Source organism: Triticum aestivum, chromosome 7B, assembly GCF_018294505.1.
Source record: "Triticum aestivum cultivar Chinese Spring chromosome 7B, IWGSC CS RefSeq v2.1, whole genome shotgun sequence".
NCBI lineage: Eukaryota > Viridiplantae > Streptophyta > Magnoliopsida > Poales > Poaceae > Triticum > Triticum aestivum.
This window is the reverse complement of record NC_057813.1, coordinates 561036738-561048063: the sequence shown is the minus strand read 5'-3', so window position 1 is coordinate 561048063 and position 11326 is coordinate 561036738.

The window sequence follows — 11326 nt, the reverse complement described above, 5'->3', positions numbered from 1 at the left end:
GCCGGTGGTGCAACCCAGTTTTGGGAAACTTTTGAAAAAAAAACAGTTTTGGGAAACTTATTTTTCCCCTTTTTCGTTTTCTTTCTCTTTTCACTTCTTTTGTTATCATATTGTTAGCACCTTCAGACCGCATGACTATTGCTTTTTAATCTAAATTCTTAAGGGGGTGTTTGGTTCAGGGACTTTTTAGTCCCAGAGATTAAAAAAAGTCCCTAAAAAGTTCCTAGGAACTAAACGAGAGGAACTTTTTCTACAAGGACTAGAAAAAGACTCTACTGGAGAGTCTTTTTTGATTAGTCCCTGGGATTAGGAAAAGTCCTAAAACTTTTGAACCAAACAGCCTCTAAATGTGCACGTGCACTAATTTATTTAAACCGAGTGGCCGCTTTGACCCACGCATGCATGCAATCATCTAGTCAGGTTTTGTCGCTAACTCACTATTAGATGTGATGTGGCACATAGTGACAGAATAACATTGGAGTAGATAGCGCATTTAATTATATGCCTAATGAACATGTAGGTGCATTTATTTGGGTTTTCAATATTTGAAAAAAATCATAACTTTCAAATCACGCGTCGGAATTCAGATTCATTTTCATCATTGGAATCCTCGCTACGAGATGTTTGAAACTAGATCATCGATGGTTATGTTTCGACGACTTTTTTTGATCTCAACTTTTGTGCTCTGTGGTGCACTTTTATTACTACATGGTGCAATGTATTGTATGTTGCAACTTTTTTTCAAAACCAATTTTGAAGCTCCATTATCCAACTTCCTATGAGGTTGCAATCTAGCAACCATGAAAATCAACTTTTTGGGACGTGCAACTAGTGTGTTGCCCCGAACAAGGGTACGACAACGTGCTCCTCCTCCTCTAAGAAAGAAAGTTAGGGTTCGTGCCTCTCGCCGGCGCCGGCGCAGGTCCGCCTCGTCTCTGGTGGCCCTAGGGCCATGGAGGCGCGGTGGATCCTGACAAGGGCCGGCGAGGGGGCTCCGTTTTTAGTCGCTTTTTTCAATCTTGTTAGGGTTTGTGTCCTACTCAGGAAGGCGAGACGGCGGCGGCTCCTTGAAGATGGAATAAAGGTCTCCCCGCCTAGCCCCCGTTCCGGCGGTGCGTCTAGCATCGTTGGTGGGCGTGTGGAGGTGTGTCTCCGGCAGATCTATCTTTGGTGGATTTGCTCGAATCTCGGCGTTGTTCGTCTACGTTCGTGTGTCTTCGGTTTGGATCCTTCCGATCTACGTTATTTTCATCGGCGGCGGTTGCTGTTCTGGGGTGCTGGTCCTATGGGGCCTTAGCACGACGACTTCCCGACTGTCTACTACAACAAGTTGTGCCCGGCTCCGGCAATGGAGGGGCGATGACGGCGGCGCGCCTTTGGCTCGCCTTGGTGCTTGTAGTCGTCGCTAGGTGGTCTACGAATCTGGATGTAATTTTTATTTTTGGTATTCGTTGTACTGCCATGATTGAAGATGAATAGATTGGAAGTTTTTTCGCAAAAAAAAGAACAACTATTTAGTAGTCAATGTGCAACCCTCTCCCCTATTTGTGGATGTGTAGTTTTCACTGCTGACGCCCCTACCCACCTACCCTATTAGCGATATGTGCAACTTAGTCTGTTGGTGCAAATCCTTTTCCTCCCTACTTGTGGATGTGTAGTTTCACTTGATGGGGGAAACAGACGAAGTTGCACATAGTCTGCTAGGCAGTTGACCGGGACAACATACGAAGTTGCACATTTCACTAGCCAGTGTTTGTAGGATGATGAAAAACTGCACACCCATGAGGGTCGAGAAAAGTTGCCTAGAGGGGCCCTAAAGTGCAAATCTCACCAGCAAGGGTGGATGAGACAGGGTGCTAGCAGAGAAAACTACACATCCAGGAGGTACTGAAGAAAATTACACAGCGCCTATTAGATAGTTGGTCGGGGCAGCTTCCAAAGTTGCACATCCACTGCTAGGCAGTTGACGGAGTCAGCAAATAGTTAAAACTACACATCTACAAGCAGACAGAAAGTGCTCATCGTCTACTAGGCAGTTATCCAGGACAACAACCGGGACAACAACTTCGTTGCATATCTCAATGGTAGAGGGATAGCTTGGGGTGGAGGTGCCATCAGCAAAAATTGCACGTCCACGGGCAGGGAGGAAGTTGCACCTCTACTGTCAGGTAATTGCACATCCAATGCTACGTAGTTGCACTTAACATAGACTAAATTACAAAAGAAAGCTTGTCAAAACATAACCATGCGAGATCTAATTTTCAAGAGCACATCGCAAGGATTTCAATGGTGAAGTGGATCTTAGTTTCGGCTTTCAGTTCAAATGTCATGATTTTAAAGAAAATAAAATCTGAATTTAATGCGCCCACACCTGTTCACATTGGCACTTTGCTGAATATGAAGAGAGGTAGAAGGGCTCAGGTGAAACCGGTTTTAGCATGACATGAGGGAGTTCCTAATTTGGTGTCACGGGGACAAAAAAAATTCAAAATGGAATGGGTGCTCGGAAATGCTAACCAACCAATAGCCACTAGCTAGACATCTCCATTTCTTAAATGTGTGAATTTTTCGAATAAGCGATTTGTTTTCTATTTTATGATCTTTCTTAAATTTATAAACTTTTGCAAATCCATGGATTTTTTCAAACTTTTTTCAAATTCGTAAAATTTTCTTTGAAATTCATGACCATTTTTATATACACATTTTTTTAAAATTTGTGGAAATTTTCAAATCTGTGCACTTTATCATGAACTCTTTGCAATTATTTGAAAATTTTCAAATTCATGAGTTTTTTCCAATTCTTTGAGAAGTCAACGATCATCAGGGTCAACGTTCGGTGGCGAAATGGTCAAAGGGTTGAATGATCAACTATCAATAGCTGGAATAGTTAGTGGTAAAAGGGTCAAACTGACATCCAATCCAAGCAATGTTTGAGCAAGGTGGCAAGTCAATGGAAGCAATCGATTAATGCTTTAATGCCCAGCCCAACTCGCAGATCCTATTTGACACGCGGGTCGCTGCCTAGCGACCACACCCGCACCCCCTCCCCCCACCACCGCGCGCTTCACGCCACGTATGGTTGGGCCAGCCTAGCTAGGCGTTTCCGGTTTTCGAATGCCCGGCCAAACCGGGTTTTCTTTTCTTTCTTTTCCCCCTTTTCTTTTTTGTTATCCTTTCTCTTCTAATTTTTGTTTCTTTTCTTTTTTCATTTTCCTTTTTCTTGGTTTTCTTTTTTATTTTCAAATTTACAAATATTTTCTGAAATCCTAGAACAATTTTTCAAATTTGTGAACATTTTTTCAAATAGGTGAACATTTTTCCAAATTCAGATTTTCTTCATCGAATTAACAAAAAAAAATCATGAATATTTTAAAATAATCGGTTCAAATTCAAAATATATTCTTGAATTAAATATTTGTTCATCAAATTCAAAAAATCTTCATTGAATTTTTTTCATCAAATGCAAAAAATGGTCATCGATTTTTTGAAAATCAAATTTATCAAAATAAAAAATGTTCATCAAAATTCAAAAAATGTTTATCCAAGTTTCAAATTTTGTTCATAAAAATAGAAAAAAAAATATTCTTCAAATTCAAAAAAATTTCATCAAAATTCAAAAATGTTTATTTTGCAGATTTGTGAACATTTTGAAATTCATGAACATTTGTTTGCATTAGTAAATATTTTTAAAATTTTATTATTTTTTCAAACCCGAACTTCTTTCAAGATGCCAAAAACAGAAAAAAAACCCAGGGGAACCTTGTCCCACACCTGGGCCAGCCCAAGGTCGCACATGGGAGCGAGGGAGCGCGCGCTACCCTGTTTCCCAGTACGCTACTCCCTCCGTTCCAAAATAGATAACTCAAGTTTGTACTAACTTTAATACAAAGTTGAATCATCTATTTTGAAACGGAAGGAGTACCTTTTAATGAAGCGATGTTCGAGCGAGGCATCAATCTGATGGAAGCGATCGATTAATGCTTTAATGCCCGATCCAACTAGACATGTGTATGACCGCCATTTCACCTAACTGAAGCTCATTGTTGGACATAAGGCGATTCATGAGGACCTTTTTCAGAACCCACTAGCGACGCATAACTTCGTGGAACACTTTATTTCTGAGCTGGATATTATCAATGCGTTGCCCCGCGTATCATCGAACAATTCACCTATACACTTGGGTGGTCAAACGAGCTCAACTTGGAGGCCATCCTCGATGGGGCAAATGAAAATCAATGTGGACGGTGGACTTTCCAACACTAATGAGGTAGGAGCAGCGACAGCGGTATGTAGAGATCATAACAGATTGTATGTGGGTTCTTTGATATTGGTTGTTCTCGGAATTACTGATCCGACAGTTTTGGAGGCCCTAGCCTCCCGCGAGGCACTTGCACTAGCAAAAAATCTATCTCTTTAGAGCTTCGTGGTGACATGTGATACGTCTCCAAGGTATCTATAATTTTTTATTGTTCCATGCTATTATATTACCTGTTTTGGATGATTATGGGTTTTATTATACACTTTTATATTACTTTTGGGACTAACCTACTAACCGGAGGCCCAGCCCATATTGCTGTTTTCTTGCCTATTTCAGTGTTTCGAAGAAAAGGAATATCAAATAGAGTCCAAACGGAATGAAACCTTCGGAAACGTTATTTTTGGAACAGAAGATCTCCCGAGAACTTGGAGTGCCAGCCAGGGAAGCGTCGAGGAGGCCACGAGATAGGAGGGCGCGCCCCCCTATAGGGCGCGCCCCCTGTCTCCTGGGCCCCTCGAGCACCCCCCGACCGACTTCTTTCACCTATATAATCCCATATACCCTAAAAACATTGATAACAAAGATAGATCGGGAGTTCCGCTGCTGCAAGCCTTTGTAGCCACCAAAAGTCAATCGGGACCCTGTTCTGGCACCCTGCCGGAGGGGGGATCCCTCATCGGTGGCCATCTTCATCATCCCGGCACTCTCCATGACAAGGAAGGAGAGTTCACCCTCGGGGCTGAGGGTATGTACCAGTAGCTATGTGTTTGATCTCTCTCTCTCTTGTGTTCTCTCTATGGCACGATCTTGATGTATCATGAGCTTTGCTATTATAGTTGGATCTTATGATGTTTCTCCCCCCTCTACTCTCTTGTAATGGATTGAGTTTTCCCTTTGAAGTTATCTTATCGGATTGAGTCTTTAAGGATTTGAGAACACTTGATGTATGTCTTACCGTGCTTATCTGTGGTGACAATGGGATATTCACGTGATCCACTTGATGTATGTTTTGGTGATCAACTTGCGGGTTCCGTGACCTTGGGAATCTATGCATGGGGGTTGGCACACGTTTTCGTCTTGACTCTCCGGTAGAAACTTTGGGGCACTCTTTGAAGTACTTTGTGTTGGTTGAATAGATGAATCTGAGACTGTGTGATGCATATCGTATAATCATGCCCACAGATACTTGAGGTGACAATGGAGTATCTAGGTGACATTAGGGTTATTCTAGTATGAACTCTATGATAGATCGAACGGAAAGAATAGCTTCGTGTTATTTTACTACGGACTCTTGAATAGATAGATCAAAAAGTATAACTTTGTGGTGGTTTCGTACCCTACCATAATCTCTTTGTTTTTTCTCCGCTATTAGTGTCTTTGGAGTGACTCTTTGTTGCATGTTGAGGGATAGTTATGTGATCCAATTATGTTATTATTGTTGAGAGAACTTGCACTAGTGAAAGTATGAACCTTAGGCCTTGTTTCCTACCATTGCAATACCGTTTACGCTCACTTTTATCATTAGTTACCTTGCTGTTTTTACAATTTCAGATTACAAATACCTTTATCTACCATCCATATTGCACTTGTATCACCATCTCTTTGCCAAACTAGTGCACCTATACAATTTACCATTGTATTGGGTGTGTTGGGAACACAAGAGACTCTTTGTTATTTGGTTGCAGGGTTGTTTGAGAGAGACCATCTTCATCCTACGCCTCCCACGGATTGATAAACCTTAGGTCATCCACTTGAGGGCAATTTGCTACTGTCCTACAAACCTGTGCACTTGTAGGCCCAACAACATCTACAAGAAGAAAGTTGTGTAGTAGACATCAACATGTGATTTCTGTTGGGGAACGCGGTAATTTCAAAAAAAAATCTACGATCACGCAAGATCTATCCAGGTGATGCATAGCAATGAGAGGGGAGAGTGTGTCCACGTACCCTTGTAGACCGAAAGCGGAAGCGTTCAGTTAACGCAGTTGATGTAGTCAAACGTCTTCGCGATCCAATCGATCAAGTACCGAACGCATGCCACCTCCATGATCTGCACACGTTCAGCTCGGTGACGTCCCTCGAACTCTAGATCCAGCTAAGGGCGAGGGAGAGTTTCATCATCACGATGGCATGGTGACGGTGATGACGAAGTTACCGGCGCAGGGTTTCGCCTAAGCACTACAACGATATGACCGAGGTGAAAAGCTGTGGAGGGGGGCACCGCACACGGCTTAAGATCAACTTGTGTGTCTATGGGGTGCCCCCTGGCCACGTATATAAAGGAGGGGAGGGAAGAGGTGGTCGGCCGAAGGGGGGCGCGCCAGGTGTGGGGTATCCTACTAGGACTCCCTAGTCCAAGTAGGATTCCCCTCCTCTTTCCTATTCCTAGTAGGAGAAGGAGGGAAGGAGAAAGAGGGGAGAAGGAAGGAGGGGGGCGCTGCCCCCTCCTAGTCCAATTCGGACCAGCCCATGGGGGGTGCGCGGCCACCCCTTGAGGCCCTTCTCTCCTTTCCCGTATGGCCCATTAAGGCCCATTACTTTCCCCGGCGAATTCCTGTAACTCTCCGGTACTCCGAAAAATACCCGAATCACTCGGAATCTTTTCGATGTCCGAATATAGCCTTCCAATATATGATCTTTACGTCTCGACCATTTCGAGACTCCTCGTCACGTCCGTGATCTCATCCGGGACTCCGAACAAACTTCGGTCATCAAATACCATAACTCATAATACAAATCATCATCGAACGTTAAGCGGGCGGACCCTACGGGTTCGAGAACTATGTAGACATGACCGAGAGACATCACCGGTCAATAACCAATAGCCGAACCTGGATGCTCATATTGGCTCCTACATATTCTACGAAGATCTTTATCGGTCAAACTGCATAAAACATACGTTGTTCCTTTGTCATCGGTATGTTACTTGCCCCAGATTTGATTGCCGGTATCATCATACCTAGTTCAATCTTGTTACCGGCAAGTCTCTTTACTCATTCCATAATACTTCATCTGCAACTAACTCATTAATCACAATGCTTGCAAGGCTTATAGTAATGAGTATTACCGAGAGGGCCCAGAGATACCTCTCCGAAACACAGAGAGACAAATCCTAATTTCGATCTATGCCAACCCAACAAACACCTTCGGAGACACCTGTAGATCACCTTTATAATCATCCATTTACGTTGTGACATTTGGTAGCACACGAAGTGTTCCTCCAGTATTCGGGAGTTGCATAATCTCATAGTGTGAGGAACATGTATAAGTCATGAAGAGAGCAGTAGCAATGAAACTGTAACGATCATAATGTTAAGCTAACGGATGGGTCATGTCCATCACATCATTCTCCTAATGATGTGATCCCGTTCATCAAATGACAACACATGTGTATGGTTGGGAAACATAGCCATCTTTGATTAACGAGCTAGTCAAGTAGAGGCATACTAGGGACACTATGTTTTGTCTATGTATTCACACATGTACTAAATTTCCGGTTAATACAATTCTAGCATGAATAATAAACATTTATCATGAAATAAGGAAATAAATAATAACTTTATTATAGCCTCTAGGGCATATTTCCTTCAATTTCAAGCCAGTAGTTGCCGACATACATGACAGAAAGGAAGGAGCTCATTTGACATTGAATAGAGAAATAGTGCTTCGTAGATCAAATTTTAGTAGTTGTACTTTATGAAAGTAGAGCATTGAATGTTGATGCACATAACCTCGTCAAACACTCGTTGTTGCTTGACTAGGGTCGCCACTTGTGGCTTAGTTCCCCGCATGATCCAGCTTGTATCCCTCTTAATGTCCAAGTTAATCAAAAAGTGTTGGCACCCCTAAAAAAACTAACTGAAGCAAAAGGCGCGTGTTAGGAGGGAGAGGTCCTAATTGGCACCTATAGTGCCCGTTCCTCTAATTGGCGCTTGCGTGCTGGCTTAGCGGGCCGCCCGGCCATAGCACTCACACCTAATGTTAGGGTTTTTTTGCTCTCGGCGGCGTTCCTAGACGCCGTTGAGATCGTTTCTTCCCTCCCGCCGATCTGCTCCAGGGAACCGGTTCAGGATGATTCAGGGGTGTTCCTCGGAACGCTGCCCGGCCTTGGCTGTGTTTCTCCTCGAGGCAATCGGCCCGAGCTAGGGTTTCTCCATAGGTATACCCGGTGCTGCGAAGAAGATCGGGTAAGAGGTGCAAGATGTCTGCGGAAGCTGGAGGCACGTCGGCTGCGGATGCCGGCCCTACGTCCACAACGGATCTGGAAAGGATGATGGAGGAGCTAGGGCTCCAGGAAGATGACATGTATGATGTGGTGGTAGACGAATTTGCAGTCCCGAAGGAAGCCGCAAGGTGGAGGGCAGTGGCTCGAGTTCACATCGACAAACCGTATAGTCAAGTATGGTTTTTCAGAAACATGAGATCGGCATGGGATCTGGCGCAACTAGTGAATTTCAGACCGCTCGAAGCTAATCTCTATACATTGCAATTCAGCTGTCTAGGGGGCTGGGAGAGAGTCATGCAAGAGGGGCCCTGGAATTTTAGAGGACATGCCGCAGTTATCACTCCCTACGACGGAATAACCTAGCCGACCAAAGTCAAGCTTGATACTATAGATATTTGGATTCAGATCCATGATGTTCCAGAGCTATATGCACACTTGGTACCTTCTTTGGCTACGAAAGTTGGAGAAGTACTTCATGTGGAGAAATCTTCGTATGATTTTGTAGGCAATTTCTTTCGTGTCTGGGTTAAGATAAATGTCTACAAGCCTCTGAAGAACGCAATGTCACTTATCAGGAACAAAGAGAGGCAGATTTACAGGGCGAAGTATGAGCGCCTCCTGGATTGGTGTGCGGTGTGAGGACACCTGGGTCATGTATTTAAGGAGCATGGGAATGGAATCCACCCAAAATCAGCATTAGTGTTCAGCGATCTCCATGCCTCTTGGACAATGCAGGCTGGACGTGGACCAGGCGGGGGATGTGGACGCCGTGGAGGGCATAGAGGGGGCAGAGCGGGTAACCGAGATGCAGGAAAGCACTCCAATGCAAATGATAAGTATGGACCGGAGGAAGATCCCGAGGATACAAGCCAAGATATGATGACATATGATCTAAATAGGAAGAGGGGGGTGAGGGAGTCCTGGATTAAGGGGTCCTCGGACAGCCGGACTATATACTTTGGCCGGACTGTTGGACTATGAAGATACAAGATAGAAGACTTCATCCCGTGTCCGGGTGGGACTCTCCTTTACGTGGAAGGCAAGCTTGGCGATTCGGATATGTAGATTCCCTTCTCTGTAACCGATCTGATGTAACCCTAACCCCCTCCGGTGTCTATATAAATCGGAGGGTTTAGTCCATAGGACAAGAACAATCATAATCATAGGCTAGCTTCTAGGGTTAGCCTCCTCAATCTCGTGGTAGATCAACTCTTGTAATACTCATATCATCAAGATCAATCAAGCAGGAAGTAGGGTATTACCTCCATAGAGAGGGCCTGAACCTGGGTAAATATCGTGTCCCCCGCCTCCTGGTACCATTAGCATTAGACGCACAGTTCGAGACCCCCTACCCGAGATCCACCGGTTTTGACACCGACATTGGTGCTTTCATTGCGAGTTCCACTGTGACGTCGAAGATAAGGTTGATGGCTCGCCATGTTATCAAGGACAACATCACCTCCGGGGGAGCCTTGTCCTCGGGCCAAACCCTCCGGTTGGGCGGTTTCATCATGACCGCCTGCTCGGCTGTTGAGCCCACAATGACCTCTCGGGTCATCGAGAATCGTCTCCGCGTCAGCTTGGAGCTTGCCGAGCAGATGGATCCGACGAAGCTATCATCGTTGAATGAGCTCTTAGATCGCATCGCCGCCCTAGGAGTCGCTATGGACCACGACCAGTTTGGGCTTAAACCCGATCAGAGGGAGATTAATTCCCCTCCGGTCACCCATCAGATAGCGGTGGTGGAGGAGAAAAGCGATAACTCTCCTCCTATATTGAGGACGGACTATGTCCGGATTACCAAGCTCACCGAGCTGGGTACCCTTTCACGGGAAGACGTGCCCCAAGTCCCGGACTTAGAACCGGACCGTGGTTCTGAAAAGTTGGGTAACATCCCGGAAGCCGGATTGTTAAATTCGGAAGCCCTTCAAGCTCCGGGTCTCAGACCGGGTCAGGATTTGGATTTAAATCCACCCACCCGCTCAGATACAAGTGATCTTTCCCATATCAGACAGCAACCCCAAGAGACAGTACATCACTTTTGGGCCAGATTCCTCCTTGTAATGAACAAGGTTAAGGACTGTCGCGAGGAAGACGCAATCTCGTTCTTTTGCAGAAATTGCACGGACAAGGGAATTCTTAACGCCATAAAACTCCGTCACATATCACACTTCACTGACTTGGCGGCCATAGTACAGAAGTACTGCGCAATGGAAAGCGCCTGGAAAACCCAAGCAACCTTTTGGGACCCACTAGCTCTCACTAAACCCCTCGTCCGAACAAAAAGGGTGTACCCTCATCGGTCATCCGATCCAATAATGAAGAAGCCGAAGCCCACTACAGGGCGCGAAACTGTATTGGAGGGATGGCTCAATAGGCCATGCAAAATTCACACCACGCCGGATACCGTACCAACACATAGCCTTAGAGCATGTTGGATACTTTGGCAGGTGGCCAAGAGCGGCGAGGATCTCCTCATCAATAATCCCGCAGAGCATCATCACGCAGAAAACAACAATACAGTGTTGACAATCTTTGAGACTTTCGCCTCGGATAACAGGCGTAAGAGAACACTCCGCAGCATTGCCGATGTTTGTCAAATTGTAGCAATAAACCCTTGGAACGACACGGCCATAACTTTTAACGCCAATGACGAACCGCAATTCAGAACAGTCCAGGGACTAGCCGCTTTAGTCTTTAGTCCAATTGTTGACGGCTTCCGGCTTACCAAAGTTCTCATGGACGGCGGCAGTGGATTAAACCTCATTTACGAGGAAACCCTCAAGAAAATGGAAATAGACAAGAGCCGCATTGAGCAAAGCAGCACAACCTTCCGAGGAATC